Raw genomic sequence first — 9,270 nt, 5'->3', positions numbered from 1 at the left:
TAAGTGAGGTCCCGTGCTTGGCTCTGGGACAGGTCTGGAGCAAACAGCAGGCCCAGAGGCCCTCTGCCAGATGAGGTAGCTGTGAAGGAAGGAGTCTGGCCTTCTCTGTGAGCCCCCTCCGCGCTCTCTGGCCTCCAGTGACCACTGTCCTGGAGAAGGGGCAGTCCCGTGGAGGATGAGCCCCACTCTTCAGAGGTACAGCCTTTCCCTAAGCCTTGGTCTCCTCATGCTCCTAAGGAAGGAGCTCCCAAAAGCCTCCACTGGCTCCTGCAGGGTGGGAGTCTGAGGCCCTGCAGCCTACTGAGCGCCCTGCATGGTGTTCAGAGTTGGGAGGAGATGCTCACACCCCTCAACTGCAGCGAACACTCACAGTCAAAAGACAGACAGACTGTGGGATAGGATGCAGTACTGGATAGAGCTTGCCTAGTGTGCCTACAGCCTTGGGTTAGATTCCCGGTACTGCAAAAAGGAGAGAAGAAGACAGGCTGCTGGAGACAGAAGACAGAACTCAAAGGTCTATGCTGAAGGCTGGTCTTTTTCATAGGGCCGTTGCTACTTTTCTGATGTCTTTCAAATTCTGTTGCGAGGAACCGGTCTTATAGACTTGACCACAGGGAAAGGCCAGGCACCCTCCCCCTGTGTCTACCCAGAACCCCATGTGTGGGGCCTCTGGTTATGCACAGCTCCCCTTAGTACTGAGGGTTCCGATGGGTCAGGAGCATGGCCTTGGGGGCAAGGATGTTTTGGGGAGATTTTCATATATAGCCGGGAAGAAATATCTACCTGGAGTGAAGGAGCTGGTGGGCCATCCACAGTCAGTGTGCAGGGAAGCCCAGAAGTTTCCTGTGTCCTTTGCTTTCTGTCCCTTTCTGCATTCTACCACTACACGGGCCTGAGGCTAGCCCTGCTCTAGATTTCCTTGTAACACCTTTCAGCCTAGTGTTTCCTGGGCCCCTCATCCCTGACAGAGGACCAGCTCTGCCCAGTGTTTCCTGGGCCCCTCATCTCTGACAGAGGACCAGCTCTGCCCAGTGTTTCCTGGGCCCCTCATCTCTGACAGAGGACCAGCTCTGCCCCCTAACACAGATGAAAGCACTGACTGCCTGGGTTTCTATGCATTGCTAGGGGATTGCCCCCTTCCCCTTCTCTGGAGCCCTGATAAGGAAAAGGCCATCCTGTCAGTTACTGTCTCTAGGAAAACCTTTAACCCAGCATATGCCTATCGTCTCAGCACTCAGGAGGCTGAGAGGGGGGGTGGGGGGTTGTAAATTCAAGGACAGCCTGGGCTACACAGCAAACCAAACACCAAGCAAGCAAAGCTGTCTCAAGAGACTGTGCATAGCTAGAGATGATCCTGGGCTAGCCTTAGCTAACACAGCTAGGTTAGACCAAGCCACTGTCCCAGGTCCACTATCCCTAACCTAGAGCATCCTAGATGTACAATTTTGGGGCAATCCTGGGCCTCTTTTCTGAGGTATCTTGGGGTTCTTTAAGGAGGTGGATGTGGGACACTCTAGATGCTGTCTTCTGGCACCTTGCCTGACTTGTGGCCCCGATACATTTGGGTCCACAGGAGAAGGGGTCACCTTTGGCCATTTCCCTCTGTCTGGAACACCTGGTGTGTCACTCTGGAGCAGTTAGGTAACTCCCCACCCCCACCCCCACCCCCACTTCACATTCCAACCACCCACTTCCCTCAGGCAGCGGCCTGTGGAGATTGGGTTCCACAGCTGCTCTGTCATTAGCTCCTAATCCTGCCAGGTTCCCACCAGTCTCTGTTCTCTTCCTAATCCCTCTGATGGGAGGCAACCCGGGACCCCGAGGCTGGGGACGAGGGGCAGGAAGAGAGGAGCTTGGGTCTTCATAGGAACTCTGGGTCCTTCTGACTGGGCCGTGCCGAGCAGTTTACTGTCCACGAGCCGTCAGCAGAACTTCCTACGATGGCGGGCACTGTCTGTCCTAATTAGCACGTTCAGCAGTCACTCCTGTGGGAAACAGCAGAATAACGAAGTCTGGGCTTTCTGCGATCGCTGTTGTGAGACTGTGGTTCCCAGTGGAACCCAGGCTGGCTTCAGACTCCAGAACCTTCTGGTTGACCTCCCAAGTACCGGGACCACAGGGGTGCACTGCTGCCGCCAGTTTATAAACCTGAAGGCAGGGCCCATGCTGGCTGAGTGCTGACTGATTACCAGTGTCTGCACCACCAGCTGCTAGAGCTGTGATTTTAACTGATTTTTCCCCCAATCCCCTATATTTCTCTCTGGTATTGGAGAGTGAGCCCAGGCCTTAGACTAGGCTATGCAGGTGTCTTACCACTGAACTACACTGTGCCCGGGGCCTCTTTTAACTTTTTATTTTGAGACAGGTTCTCACTAAATTGTTCAGGATGGCTTTGTATTCACTCTGTAGCTCAGCCAAACTTTGAACTTGTGATCTTCCTGCTCAGTGTCCCAAGCAGCTGAGATCACAGGTCTGTACCATTGGGCCTGGCATTTATTTGAACTTTAATTCCCCCGTGTGGCTTATAGCTAGCATGATCACATTTAGTAAGGTCGTGCCACACACCACGATGAATTCTGAGCACAGTATCTCTACTAGACATAAGCAACCCCCTAGAAGGGGTGGGCACCATTGTTTAGCATAGTCTACAGATGGGCAAATCAAGGCATGGCATGGAGCTCACCCAGGGACTTGGCTGTCCCACAGCCTCAGCTCAGGGAGTTTCATACTGGTAAAGGACTGTGGGAGCCAGAGGGGTCGAGGACACAGGAGAACACGGCCCACAGGAGCCATGCTCATAGGTGCTCACAGAGACCGAAGTGACAAGCTCCACCCCTATCCCTCATCTTTTACCCCACTGCAAGCCTTAACACTGGGCTTGGGGACATCCAAGAGCTCGGTAAACAGCTGGACGCACGTTGAGTCCCCACCTCCGCACACACCCTGGGCTGCCGAGAATGTGGACCCAACTGAAGTTTAACGTTCACTTCCTTTGAAACAAAGGACCTGGGGAAGGAGCCCACCTGCACATGCCCAGAACTACCCTCCCCAGGTAAACACCCCAGGCTGCACTGAACAACGCATTTGCCAAGGATCTAGGGGACCAACCACAACAACACGCATGAGTAAACACATGTGGGGGAGTTGACAGAACTGCCTGGCCTCACCCAAGAACCTTCTAGGTTTCTAGGCGATGGGAAAGGACTGCTCTCAGCAATTCCAGTGTCCACCCATTCCTGCCCACCTTCCCTAAAGTAGATCATGCTGGAACCAGCTAAGAGAGTCTGCAGGGAGTGCAGAGGCCTCCGTGTGAACAGACATGTTAGGAAGAAGCAGGCAGGAGAGAGCTCAGACCATAGGAAGGGAGGCACAGGGGTGTGGGGGGGGGAGTAGGGTGCACATGCATCCATGCTGTCTGTCACACCCTCTGGCAGTTCACTTGCCAGGCTTTATAACCCTGGGGCAGATTTATTTATTTGTTTATAATTTTTTCCAGTGTTGGGGATCCAATCCAGGGCCTAGGGCATGCTGGTGGGGAGCTCCACTACTGAGCTTTTGTTAAGGAAGATGTGAGAAGGGTTTAATGAAATAAGATCTACACACACAATAGAAATGTTTCATTCTTTATATACAGCTCGGTGATTTTTTTTGCACACTCACTGGGTTGTGTGCAAACGTCTAGTCTAACTGTGACAAAGGTTCGGCGGCGGCTTTGGCTACACAGCATGGAGTTTCACTCTGGCCTTTGACGAATAACTAGAAGGATAGGATAAGCGTGGGTCTCTGCCTTCACGTCACCACTGTCTTCTTCGTTGCCTTAAATGTTGGGTCGGATTGCGGCTCATCTCTCTCCACAGCTATGCTTATTTAAAGTGGCTGCCTAGGGACAGGAGAGAAGGTGACGTCAGGGGACCTAAGTTTGGTTCCCAGCATCCATTCTGGGCAGCTTGTAAGAGCCGGCAACTCCAGCTCCAGGAGAATCTGACCTCTCTGGTCTCCAAGAACACCTGCACTCATGTGCACAGATCCTCACACGGATGCACACACGTGCACACATAACAAAATAAGTCTTGGAGAGTCTGTCTTAAAGCTGACAATACAAAGTTGAATTGCCTTAAGTAAAGAGGTTCCATCCCTCACCCAGAGTGCCAGGCTGAGTTAGAAACTGAAGCTGCCCCATCAAGGAAGAACAGTCATATCCAGGGAAAGCAACTCCTTCCAGCAATGAGTTTTTCTAAATCCAGAAGAAGGTTGCAGGACTTAAACCAAAACAATTACCAAGCACACCACAGTTTAACCAGGAATGCCTAATAATGCATACTTAATTTTTTTTTCCAGGCAGGATTTCATGTAGTCCAGGTTCTTCATGTAGTCAAAGGTGACTCTGAACTCCAGATCCTCCTTCCCAGACATTTCCAAGTGCTGGGATTACGGGTTTGTGCCCTGCCCAGGTAACACGCATTTTTCTTCCCCCACCTCCGAGTTTGTTATTGCCTTGTACAGCCTCAAACTGGTAGTCATCTAGTTTCCAGCGTGCTAACACTGGATAATAAAATCAGTCCCTGTCTCACCAGTACTATTTTGTGTGTGTGTACACATGTGTGTGCAAGTGCTCGGCACTCACCTGGTGCATGTGTGTGTGGAAGCCAGAGGTCAGAATCAGGTATCTCTACCTTTTTTTTTTTTTTTTAAAGATAGGATCTCTCTGTGTAGCCCTAGCTGTCCTAGAATTTTTTGTAGACCAGGCTGGCCTTGAATTTACAGAGATCCACCTGACTCTGCCTCCAAAGTGCTGAGATTAAAGGCATGTGCAGCTATGCCTGCCTTGCTCTGTTACTTGTTAAGGTTGAACACTGTCTCCCATGGGACAGGCTCTGGAGCTTCTTCTGTCTGTCTGTTGGTGGACAGAGCACTTGGGCGCCTTCCACTTCCCGATTGTGAACAATACTGCTAGGGACATGTTTTTGTGCAAATTTTATGGGGGCATATGCTTGTCAATCGGTTGAGCTGAATGCACAAGAAAGGACTCCTTGGGCTGAATGCAGGCTGCCCTGCAAGGCAAACACAGAGCTTTCTGTTTCCAGATGGATGAGGTTCTACCTTCTCATCCTCTCTCCAATGTTTGTTATTTTCTGTTTCTAGATACATTCCTATTCTGGCCATCCAAGGGACTCTTCAAGATTGTAGCCTCGACTTGTGTTTCTTTAACCACGTTAGAGCCTTTTCGTGTTCTGTGTGAAGGAATGGTGACTCTATTTTTCAAAGACAGGCTGGAGAGCACCTGTGTGGCAGGACACATGCCGTGAGCACTCTGGGCCCTGAGTTCTAGCCTCAGTACTGAGAAAAATCAAAACACATTTTAAAAAATACCTTCTCTGTATCCTTCTTCTGGATGTGGACTGAAGGCCAGTTGTGCTTTTCTCGGTACTCGGGGCTTCCTTGCTTTCTCTGAAGCTCCCAACCCTTGTCTCGTGGCTACTCTTCCCACGTAGGTGACCTCCACTCCGGCCTTTTCTTTTCTTGTCTCTGTCTTCCTCCTCTAGTCAGCTGCAAGATTTGTAGCTTAGCTGTCCTGATTTCGTTGTTGTTTATTTGTTTTCAGTTCTAATTTTTTCTTTTCTTTTTTAAAAAGACTTTTTCTTAATTTAATTTAAAAATAAAGGAATTTTTTTTTGGCCAGAAGAGGGAGTCAGATCTCCAAGAGCTGGAGTTACAGTAGTCAGTTGCGAGCAGCTCTGCATGGCTGCTGAGAATTGGACCAGAATCTTCTGCAAGAGCGGTGTGAGTTTTAGGCTGCTGAACTAATCCCTTCTTTCAAACTCAAATACAATTGTCCTCAAGTTTCCTTTTTTGGGGGAAAAAAAACTTTACAAATTTTAATTAATTAAATAACTGATTAACTAATTCATTAATTTTTGAGAAAAAGTCTCCTGTAGACCAGACTGGCCTCAAACTTGCCACATGGCTGATGATGACCTTGAATTTATGACCCTCCTTTCCACCTCCCAGATGATGGCGCCAAGCCCAACTTTATACATAAGCTTTGGGTCTATTTCTTTTAACTGCTATAAAAATGTACCTTGCATAATTTTTACCAGTTCAATATTTTCTGTTTGTTTGTTTTTTCGAGACAGGGTTTCTCTGTGTAGCATTGGCTGTCCTGGAACTTGCTTTGTAGACCAGGCTGGACTGGAACTCAGAAAACCACCTGTTTCTGCCTCCTGAGTGCGGCGTGTGCCACCATGTCTGGCTCCAATTCAATAACTTTTAGTGTCTAGTTCAGAGCCATCACTGAAGGGCTCTAGTAGGCCCAAGCCTGGCAAATACTACTCTGAGAAGTCTTGCTCTCCCCATTCCCTTTCCCTTGCTAAACAGATTACATTTCTAAAGCTAAGCACCAAGGTCTATTGCCTTATTTGGCCATTTCCTCCTCCTAAAGCTGACCACCAAGGTCTAGTATCAAAGTATTGTGTCCAGCAATCAAAAGCCCCTTTTGGTTACTCTAATTAACATGCCCAACCAAAGCAAACCAACTCATTCTAACACGGGTTTCCCCTTTCTCTTTATAACCTGCCCTTTGCTTTTGGGCCACGTCTGTCTCCTCTCTATCCAGAGGCAGTCCTTTGTCCCTCTGGGGCAAATATTCTCTCTCCCTGCCCCCACCTTGCCCCCTTTCATCCCCTCTCTTATGTCCTATCTCCTGTCTTTGTCCCTCTGGGGCAAACAAATCATTCTGAGAAGCGGTCTCGGTTTGTCTGTCCTGTGTCGGTGTGTTTGTCCTGTGTCGGCTCTGTCCCTCAGTTGCCTACATTCCAATTGTCGTGCTGTTTGTTTTTTTTTTTTTTATCAACAACGGAAACTCTCTGTCCACTAAACAAGTGACATGTGTCAGGACTGCATGTGTGCTGTTTTCAGTGGCCACCCACCTTGTTTTATGGACGCAGAGTCTCTCGCCAGCCTGTAGCTCACCGATTAGGCTAGGCTAGCTGACTGGCCAGCCCCAAGGACTTGCCTGTCTTCTCCATGTTGGGGTTACAGGTCTGTGAAGCTTTTGAACATGTGTCCTACTGATCCAACACAATCCTCAGGCTTCCCAGGTAAACAGTGTGTTAACGGACCAGCCACCAGGCACCTCAAATAGAGCTAAGCCCAAGACAGGTCTGGATATACTAATGAACTTGCATTTTCCTCAGCAGGAGTCCAAAACAGCAACAGGGCACCTGATTTTAGAATGGCACCTCCAGAACTGTGAACCAAGGGAAAACGTTTCTCTTTATAAGTCAATTGTTTCAGACATTTTATCACGGCAAGGGAACGCTATGGAGTCAGATGTCCCTACTTTCAGTCTGGGTACTATCACTGGACCAGTCACTGTCTCTGAGACCCTAATGGGAGGTGGCCACTAGGTGGGGCAGGACTCAGTAAATGTGTGACTCTCGTCTATGGCAGACAGGGCATGTAGCCTGGGCTAGCTGTGGGATGAGTAGAAACGAGGGTTGAGGCCGACGATGGTGCTGTCCTTCTGCTTTACCGTATGGAAAAGAGACCTGAACTCTGTTGGGTGAAGGTGGAGGATTCCTGAGGCCTGGGGGCTCCCCAGAACTGTGCTGGGAGAGGGAGTCCTGGGCTGAGGGCAGAGCTCAAGCAAGCAGGATAACCAGTACTTGGGAGATGCAGGTATCAGGTGAAGCCAGGGCAGGAAGAAGGGTTGTGGCAGGCCATAGACGGTTTCAGAAGACGTGTGAGCACACAGGGACCCGTGAGGAGTCAGGGAAGGTCTTACACAGAGAAGTGTGAGCCAGCTGTCATTTCAGGGACATTTATGGCTTTGGAGTCTGGGTGGGAAGGTAGCAATGGCCTTAAGTCATCTAAGCTGGAGGTGTAGATGACGGGGCAGGGCCTATGGGAGGAAGACATGGTCCAGTCAGAAAAAGTTACCAAGGCGGGATCTGAAGTAGGATCAGACCACCTCTTTCTGCTACTTGGAGCAACCTCAAGAAGGTGGGGCTGGTGGGCTTGGCCTCCTGGACCTCCTGTGAGATAAAGTGGTCCTTCAGGAGGCAAATGGATTTTGGTGAGCTAAGGTATGTCTGGCCCAACACTGCTCCCTGCTGGAGGAAGATAGAGGTCACAAGGCCACCAAGCCTACTTGCTCCCACTTACACAGGCCAGCTGCACTCAAGTCCATAGGGTTTTGTGGTTGTTTCAGGGGTCTAGGGGATTGAACCTAGGCCCTTGCACCTGCTACGCTTGTGCTCCACCACCAAGCTGTATTCCTGTCCAGCTCCCCAAGTTCACATCTTGCTCTCTCTCTTTTATCTTTTTAACACATAATTTCTCTGTGTATCCCTGTCTGTCCTGGGACTCGCTCTGTAGACCAGGTTGGCCTCAAACTCAAAAGATCTATCTGCTCTTGCCTCCCAAGTGCTGGAATTGAAGGTGTGCGCTACCACTCAGCTATGCTTTCTCCTTTTATGCTGTATCTCAGGACAAGTTACTTCCTGCCCCAACTCTGGATCTCCTCCCCTGTAACTGTACAGAAAACTTCCTAACGCAGACTGGTCTGGACACACGGTAAGTTGGTCGTGAGCTGGGCTTTTTCTAGCTCCTAGAACTCCATGCTTTCCTCTGGCCCACACTGAAGCCCCACCCCACACAGCCCTCCTTCATAGAGGACAGGTCAAGTCTGCCCTCTCCTCTCAAGAAGGCACTGAGCACACAGTGGAAGACTGACCTGGGTACCTGATCCAGTTTGCCATTAGAGCCAGGCTTTATTCAAGGCATAAACCCCCTCCCCTTGCTAAGACTCATCTTAGCAAGGGGACTTCATCTCTATCTGCTTCAGGGTGGCAGACAAGGAGCTGTGTAAACTGTGGAGGGCTGGGCCCTAGAACATAGCTGAAAACCTGCTCTGAACACCAGGGATTGTTGTGTCCCTCTCGACTTTGTGAACTCGGCTGGGGTGGGAGGGCAGGGGAGTCTTTCCAACTGCCATAAAAACATCCCTATAAACGCCCTATGCACCTTCTTCCAAAGGCTACGAGGACTTTCTCTGGGAGGTGGTCTGGGAAGAGTTGGCCTTGCCTCCATCCCCGAGACAGAGGAGGCCTCAGGCTTTCCAGCATCTTATTTGAAGAGCTTGGATCTACAACTCCCTGCCAAAAATGCCACCCCACCCCCGGCAAACCACACACTCTTACAGCCATTTACGTCAAACATGATTTATTGACATGTTTTATTGACATCTTTTTTTTTTTTTTTTTCTTTTTT

This window comes from Microtus ochrogaster, unplaced genomic scaffold (genome assembly GCF_000317375.1).
Source record: "Microtus ochrogaster isolate Prairie Vole_2 unplaced genomic scaffold, MicOch1.0 UNK6, whole genome shotgun sequence".
NCBI lineage: Eukaryota > Metazoa > Chordata > Mammalia > Rodentia > Cricetidae > Microtus > Microtus ochrogaster.
The sequence above is the reverse complement of the archived record's forward strand: the minus strand, read 5'-3'. Positions refer to the sequence as shown.